Source organism: Manacus vitellinus, unplaced genomic scaffold (assembly GCF_001715985.3).
Source record: "Manacus vitellinus isolate BGI_N305 unplaced genomic scaffold, ASM171598v3 scaffold_6_pilon, whole genome shotgun sequence".
In the NCBI taxonomy this organism is placed as follows: Eukaryota; Metazoa; Chordata; class Aves; order Passeriformes; family Pipridae; genus Manacus; species Manacus vitellinus.
In genome coordinates this window covers 28,285,021-28,293,031 of record NW_021940750.1, presented here as the reverse complement: position 1 = coordinate 28,293,031, position 8,011 = coordinate 28,285,021, and the positions used below count along the sequence as shown (strand labels likewise).

At 40.5% G+C, this 8,011-nt stretch overlaps 2 protein-coding genes across 3 annotated transcripts in view; both read left to right on the top strand.

Annotated features, from left to right (window-relative positions):
• The first annotated feature begins 7,310 nt into the window (after positions 1 to 7,310).
• The window catches only part of LOC103766533 (alpha-1-antitrypsin), a 7,990-nt gene continuing 7,289 nt past the window's right edge, over positions 7,311 to 8,011 (top strand). The window contains exons 1-2 of one of the 2 annotated variants that reach the window (XM_018082382.2): positions 7,311 to 7,427; positions 7,623 to 7,732. The gene's annotated coding sequence lies outside the window, so the exon portion shown is untranslated. Of the gene's footprint in view, positions 7,428 to 7,542; positions 7,733 to 8,011 lie in introns of those variants that run through there. The other variant, XM_008933577.3, reaches the window with a different exon arrangement.
• Positions 7,623 to 8,011, top strand: part of LOC103766531 (alpha-1-antitrypsin) — a 20,329-nt gene continuing 19,940 nt past the window's right edge. The window contains exon 1 of the mRNA XM_018082383.2: positions 7,623 to 7,732. The gene's annotated coding sequence lies outside the window, so the exon portion shown is untranslated. The remainder of the gene's footprint in view (positions 7,733 to 8,011) is intronic.

The following is an 8,011-nucleotide window of genomic DNA, read 5'->3' as shown; positions in this document are numbered from 1 at the left end:
ACCCATGATTCGGAACCGTATAAGAGAGTAGACAACACTATGGCCCTGCGCAAGGATGACACGCAAATTCATGAAGCGTTCCATATTTTTAAAACTCCATAAAAGAGTATGGCATAATAAACACTTGAAGAAATACCTACTAATGCTCTGTTAAATGCACAAAATAAAGATGGAGAGAATTGGAGTGGTTCAGCCTGGAGAAAAGAAGGCTTTGTGGTGACCTAATTGCGGCCTTGTAGTACCTGAAGAGAGCCTATAAGAAAGATAGAGAGAGACTATTTACAAGAGCATGTAGTGACAGGACAAGGGGCAATGGCTCCAAACTGAAAGAGGACAGGTTTAGATTAGATATTAGAAAGAAGTTCCTTACTCTGAGGGTGCTGAGGCACTGGAACTTGTTGCCCAGAGAAGTTGTGGATGCCCCATTCCTGAAAGTGTGCAAGGCCGGCCTGGAGGGGCTTGAGAAAAGCTGGTGTAGTGGAAGGTGTCCCTGCCCATGGTACAGGTTTGATTTAGATGATCTTTAACATCCCTTTTAACCCAACCCATTCTATGATTTTATGATGTAATATATTTAATTTTGTTTTCCAATAGTCTAGCAATTGTCAAACAATTAGTAATTAACAGATATTCCTTGGCAATACTAAGCTAATTTCTCAGCTCTGAAAGAACTTGGTGATTAATGAGGGCTGATAACCTGACTACTATTGTCACTAGGAACTTGGCAGCTATGAAAGTGCCATGGTCAAGATCTGCACAGCCAACATCCATCATCAGCAAATCACAATAACCTCTGGGCTCAGCAAGTCCTCGTGAGACATATTCCTCAAGGTAGTGTTCTCCTGCAACCTTCAAAGAGCACTGGTAACCCCAAATACCACATGCATACTCCTGGCATGTCAGAATGAGTTACCAACAGCATAATCACCTGTGCTCAGGGACCCTCAAGCAGCAGTCCAGAGCCCCATCAGGACCTGGAACCTCTATCAAGCCAATCTGGCAAGGAGGGAGCATTGTCAGGAGCATCCACAGGAGATTTAAATGGCTCTAGGGAGCACAGCAAACAGGGCATGGTGCATCAGAAGCGTGTAGTGCTGCAGTTGGTGAAGGCAAGGTGTGCACAGAGGGTGCTGAAATCTTCAAGTAGACCCACAGCTCAGGTAAGTGCTAAGTGCTCCAGGTCTCTGCCATAACAGTGGGCACTCGCCTCAGAGCAAAAACCAGTGTGTCTACTTATACAGCCTCTGAAAAAGCTGTTGCTTCCACCCAGATGGAACTGGTAAGGAAGGAGATTCAGTACCGGTGGTAGCTTGCAGTGGATATCCAGATACTTCCACTGGAGAAAAGGCTACCTGCACAAAGAGTGCACAGGTTGATGACCTGTTGTGGCAGGTGGATGGATTTCAAGAGCCAGTATCAGTATCAATATCAGTATCAGTATCACTATCAGAGGGGCTGAAACAGAGACAGATAACATGGCTTTAGAACCATACACCTATAATGGATACCGCTGAGCTTGAGGCGCCTTGGATCCTGATAACCCAGAAAAGCAGGGCTCCAATCCAATGTCCACTCTCCATCATCCAAGATCAAAACCAGATATGCTTCAAAGGCTTTAGATGAGCACAGGCAAGGCCAACAAGGAGAACCTGCACCAGTGGTGCACAGTGGTTACCATAAAAAGAAACTTTGAGTGATCTTCAAGATTTTGACTCTTGCATGTCCTTGAGTCTTTGGGATTGGCTTGTGATCTCTCTTCCCCAAGGCAAGCTCATGTGTAGGAGATGACAGCTGATGTGACAAATCACTTCTTGCTCCTTCTTCCTTATTTTGGGAGTAGGAGAGGCTCTCTCTGCACCAAGGCATGTAGAAATTGTAGAGCATCACAGCAAAATGAGTTTCTTTCTAGAGACATGTTTACATCTGTTCTAATTTCCACTCCAGTGTCTGCTCAAAGAATGCTCCCTTCCAAGCTCACTGAGATGATGATTAGCTCTCTCTTTTTGGTTATGTAGATCTGGTGTGCTCGATTTAAACCCAATGTTTAGTTCAGGCATCCAACTCATTCAATACAGTCCTATGAATCATAAATGAAACTCAGAGCTATTCCAATCTAAGATGACTCACTTTTTGGCCAGTTTTGGGATAATATAACGTGGCAGTTCCTTAAATAATTCACTTTCTTTACTAAAAAAAAGAAATAAAGAAAAAAGACAGAGGACGAAAGCACAGCTGGGGTAAACACAGGTAGTTTTAGTACTTGCTTCTTTAAAAAAAGTATCTTTCAATGGTTGTATTGCTGTACAGATAGAGGCACTGCAGATATACATCTTAATTTAATTTAACACAGGAAAATGAATGAACAAATTTGTTTAGAGGCAGTAAAAGTGGTCAGATAAGTCCTCTATTTCTATTTTTTAACAGTAAAGACTATGTTTATCTAGTTTCTTTTTTACTGACTGATTCCCCAAAATGTTCTTCCCCTGATCCCCCAAGAAATCCAACTCCGTTTTCTTTCCAAGGCACTCCAGTTGGATGTGATATGTGTGATTTGGATGGAGATGGAATTTGGGCGGGGGAAGATTATGAAAGGTCAGAAGAAGTTTAAAGGGAAAACAGCCTCTCCAAACACTTCAGTATTCATGGAGTTTGGCAACACTGAACTAACCACTGAGACCTAAGCCTTGTATCTCATTTCTGTGGGCAAAAATGAGGAGTTATTTTTGGCACTCTGTGGATTTTAGGGGTGTTCCAGTCTTTCTTTAGAAACTACTTCAAAGACATTGATTCAAACCCCTTTTTTCCTCATTGTGTTCACACTGGATTTCGAGTTAATAGATCCAAACTAGCATAAAATTAACCTGTGACAAATATTGATGGCTTTCTGTGCAGAGAGGGGGATTTTCATGATGCTTTCTCACTCAGATGTCAGTTCAATTCCTCGCTTTCTTGTAAATGACAGCCAGCAAATAACAAGTCCATTGTGTGATTAGGTTTCACTCCTACATACTAACTGGACACTCCACTAAACAGTACAGTTTGAGAGCTGTAAATTACTACACATCTCCTGGAAAGCAGCCATGCAGTTCAAACCTGTGGGGAAAACATACTGGCACACTTGTTGGCTATGTTCCCCTGAAAAGTAAAATATGTTGTATAGAGGGACAGTATTTAGAAATATAATGTTTTAATGACTGATTATGATCCCAAAGTTTTAATGTTTCTCTGCCATATTGATTATAAGGTTGCTTCAAGAAACCATTAGACACTGTGGCTGGACAGAAGTTGAAGATTTTATTATTGAGTGGATGCATGTGTTTTGTTATAGAAGCACAAACTACCTCTCTCTTACTTTTCCATTTCAGCCTCTTTCTGGCATTTCCAGTGCTCTGCTCTCCACTAGGTAGATTGAGAGTCACTGATCTGGGTTTCCTCAGATGCAATTGCTCCCAGGAGTCACTGCGTCAGGGACTTCCCTTTACACTTCTGCCATCCAGTCTCTGTTCCTATGAAACTCCCCCACTTTCTTTTTGGGACTTTCACAAAGACCTGCTGAATTTTGCTGGGAAGAACACAGAGAGTGCACTAGCCAGGGCTGATGAATATAGATTTAATTCTTGTCCTCTCACTATTCAGTGGTTATCATTGATTGCAACTGTAGGTTAGACTCTCCGTAGCAAAAAAAAACAAAACAAAACAAAACAAACAAACAACAGAAAAAAAGGAAACCTTGGCTCAGAGTTTCAGGTTTGAAAATCCATGTAAGGCATGGTGGACATCAACATGTGAACAAAACAATAATCTTATTTTTAAAGTATAAAGGAAGATGCTATAAACATTAATCAATTACTATCTCTGTGCAGATCTAATCCTGCCTTAAGCAGCCTATCTATGTGCTTTACTTGGAGCTTTTGCCCCCTGAAACAATGGTACATTGTTTACAAGATTAGGATCTTGTCTACACAGGTTTTGGTTTCTCGTGTGACCCAAATTTTTGCCATGATTAAAAAACAGAAATATGAAATTTGTATAGGCATTACCAATGTTAAACTTGAAAGTAGCCTCTATCAAAACTCAAAATGAAGAATATGTTAATCTTATTAACTGAGATCTGATTTTACATTGTATGGAGGAAGCAGAGTCTGTATGAAGACAACATGAAATTCAACTACACAATATTTGAAAAGTAAAGAAAAACTTCAAGGAGTGATCTTTATTTTATATGCATACATGCATCACTAGCCAGCTGTACAAACAAATAGTGTGCCAGCAGCATGCTGTCAGGTTAAGCTGGGCTAATTAAACCTTATTACTTTGTTAGGCATGGCTCATTAAATAGCCACTGTGTAACTGCTTACAGAAATCAGCAATGCTTACAGTCCTAACCAAGTGAAAACATGAGGCTAGAGTTTTCTTTAATATCGATTACAAAAATCCACATGGTTTTCTGCCTTGGAAGTATAAACACAATACACCAGATCACAATTACCTTGCACATGAACTGTGTTTATATTAGAACTAAGAGCAAAATTGTGTTCCTTTAGAGAAAAATGAAACAAGCCAGCGAGAGACATTTAGTGCATCCAGAGCCTGTGTGCGCATGTCTTACATAAGATTTTAGGTTGCTGTTTTTAAAAAGCCTCTTTTAAACCAATCATTCCTACTTTAAAACAAAAAAATAGATTAAATAACAACTGCTTAGGATCAGTAACACTTTTTCATGGACAAACTTTCTGCTAGCATAACTAGGGTTTTCAAAGTTAGAGTTTTAAAATTACACTTTTTTAGTAACAGCTGGGCTCCTGCATAAAAACATAACTTGGCCAGCAAATATCAAACACCTTAACATTTCTTTCAAACATCTGTGAAATGTAGTCATGAAGTACAGATGATTACTAAGACATTTTTGGTTTGGTTTATAAACATGGAATTAGAAAATCTATTTCCAGCCATTCTGGTTTGAGAAGTTCACTTTCCACATGATACAGAAAACTATGTATTTAGTACATAAATTCTACAGTTTTCCTTGATATCAATAAATACAATACATGGAAAAGAAATATTTCCTTTCTTTCCTGAGGCTTTAGAGCTGAGCTATTATTTCCAAGGCTTAGTAATATGGAAATGGTAACACAATTATTTTGAACACCTCTTTATAACCAAGTTGTGTTTCTCACTGCACTCCTCTAGCTGGGAGTGTCTTTACATAGGTAACTATTAAAAGAAAACTACGGAAAATCTTGAATGCATTTTCAGATTATGAAATACCAATTTTTTTATCCTGAAGTAATGATTTTAGTGGCAGTCAAACACTGAACTGCTACATTATGTTTGACTGACGTGTGAATCCCAGTTTTCCACAGATTAAATGGGAAACATAGATCTATGTTTCTTCTGAATAATTTGGCAATACCATTCATCATCTGCAGCTTCTATTACCGTTGCTTGAAATGGATATGTTTACCTCTCAAAGTATGCATATTATTAAAAACTCATTAGAGTAACAAGCTCCTCATTAATCTCCATCTGCATCAGTGAGCTCTGTCAAATGGTGTAAGAGAGCTAAAAAAGGTATTTTTAGGAAAATAAATGCAGGGAAAATTCTTATGTGAACCACTACCAGACTGACCACGGCTTACCTTCCATGCATTTTCCTTCCCTTGCTGAACTGAAGGCCAGGGGCAGGCAGACCTTTCAGTCCTGTTGTAAGAACGGAAATTAATGGCAAAATCTTACTGCGACCATATATGTCTTCAAGACATACTTTAGGTAAGTTCTTCAACCTAACACTGAGTCTGCTCCAGAGCCACCACCCCCCAGCTCCCCAACAATGACTGCATCCTCTCAGCTAGAGTTTGGTGCCAAAGTAAGCAGTGGTGAATTTTGGCAATGCATATACCATCTTTTTGGATGGAACATGAAGACAGCCTTGGGGCAGCCAATACATCTGTACTAGAAATATGTTTTATAATGTGGATGTTATAGATCAGCGGGGTGGCTGTGACTGCTCTGCAAACACTTGGTCCAGGTCCTTCCCCAGCCAAGACTGACATTTTGCTACTTTGAGACAGTGCCTCTGCTTTTCTTTCAGTGTCCAAAACAAGAGGAATTTTGTAACAGTCCTAGAAAATGTTTCTACAGAATGATGCTTAGAGCACGCATTGCATTCAGGGGGCATGGCCAGGGCTGCCTGCAAGGTATGCTGAGCATTTGCAGAAGAAAGGAGCTAGGCAGCTTGTAACAGAAGCACTGGAGTCAAATAGCACCAGTACAGTCACATGTTTAGGAAGGAACTAGGGTGTAAAACAAAGTACACTGCTAAGCACCTTTTGCAGGTTACTCTCTCCAGAAATAGGCCCCGTGGTGGACCAGCTGTTGGCTTGTAGAACCTCTGCTGACCTCCCTGATAGGACAATGAACCTCTTCTTCAAGCCACCACCTCTTGAGAAAAAGGATAAATGAAGCAAAGAGAGGTAGATTTTAAAGAGTTTCAGAATCGATCCATGTTGACTTTCAACAAGAGACTAATACAGATGAATGTCTGAACAGCAAAAACATTTGTGTTTGTGTATCTGACAGTTTTCTCACTGTATTGAAGCATGCAGGGAATCCAGAATCAGCCCCAACTCTTGTATGTAATTCTTTACAGCACTGAGTCTCTCTCCTGTTACTTTCTGCTTCAGCTGGCCCTGCAGCTGCACAGTGGACTCCACTGCCCAGGCTTCCTCTTCTGTTGTGACTAAACCAAGGCTCAAAGAAAGCCTCAGAGTGTGGGACTGTTTCTGAACTGCTGCCAAGTTCATTTGGGGAGAAAAAACAAGTTTCACATCAGTTACCTTTTCTGCTCTTTCCATAAAAGAAGTTAGCTTGCTTTAGCATGTTGTAACAGATCCCCAAGCTGCATGATCAAAAAACTAAAGCCCCAGTGCAGGCCATAACACACCTCACGAGACGTTTTAGCATTTTTGTCACTAGCTGGCAATAAGCTAGAAAGGTGTATGTGGTAGTACAACTGCCCATGGCCATGGACCTCTCCTCTTCAAAGTGTGTTTGCAGATGGCAATTATGCATGTTGGGGACAGCAAACATAAAAGCCAGCTGGCCCTGTGATCCCTGACTTCTACCTTCTCTGCATGTCTACATCAGCATTTATCTGTGTCTTCAGATAACTTTTTTTTGATGCATGTAATGTTTAACAGAAGTGTAAATGTTTATGAGGCCAAGACAACTCATTGGCTTCTGAATAGTGACCACTGGAGTCTCTACTGCGTAGAAATAAAAGACATGTTGACACATAAGTGCAGTCCAGTAGTTTGGGTAGCATGGCTGAGCACAACTGGGGCTCCTTGCAGCTCCCTCACCCTGGTCTTCAAAGCTTAGTGCTGGGCAAAATTGTGTCTCCAGATGAACAGTTATATCCATCTCAGGTAGCATATAGGGCAAAGTAACTGCTCTTGGCACCAAAATTTCATTTCCAATAAATATTTGCTTACTCTTTTGGATGTAACACTCCACTCTACTGTCCATGGTCTTTGCTCTCTGTTTGGAGTGAGGAAATGTGGACAGATGCATATAACATCCAAGAAAACTAGCTTCATCAGCATTCACCTTTGTGCTTCTAGGTAATATGTATTTGAAGCCACGTAATGTTTAACAGAGGAAAACAGCAGTATGACTAAAGCAGCAAGAAACAGCACAACCCATATGAGAGCAAGAGCCTTCTGAATGTAATGTAAGTACCCAGTTATCTTTAATTTAATGATTTTGATACAGCTATCTGACCTTTAGCTAAGTGAGTCATAAAGCACATCTGCTTTCAAGGATGAAACCTGGTTTCTAAGCACTCAAATGGCAGGTGAACTTGATTTCGAGAAATATTGAATAGTCATCATGGCTGGGCTTCGCGAACGAAGATTTGGGAAAGGCTCTATCCACATTTGTTACAAGAGCACTGGTGGCTAATGAGGCCAATACGTGACAGACATAGCCGATTGGAAAAGGCACAACAGAA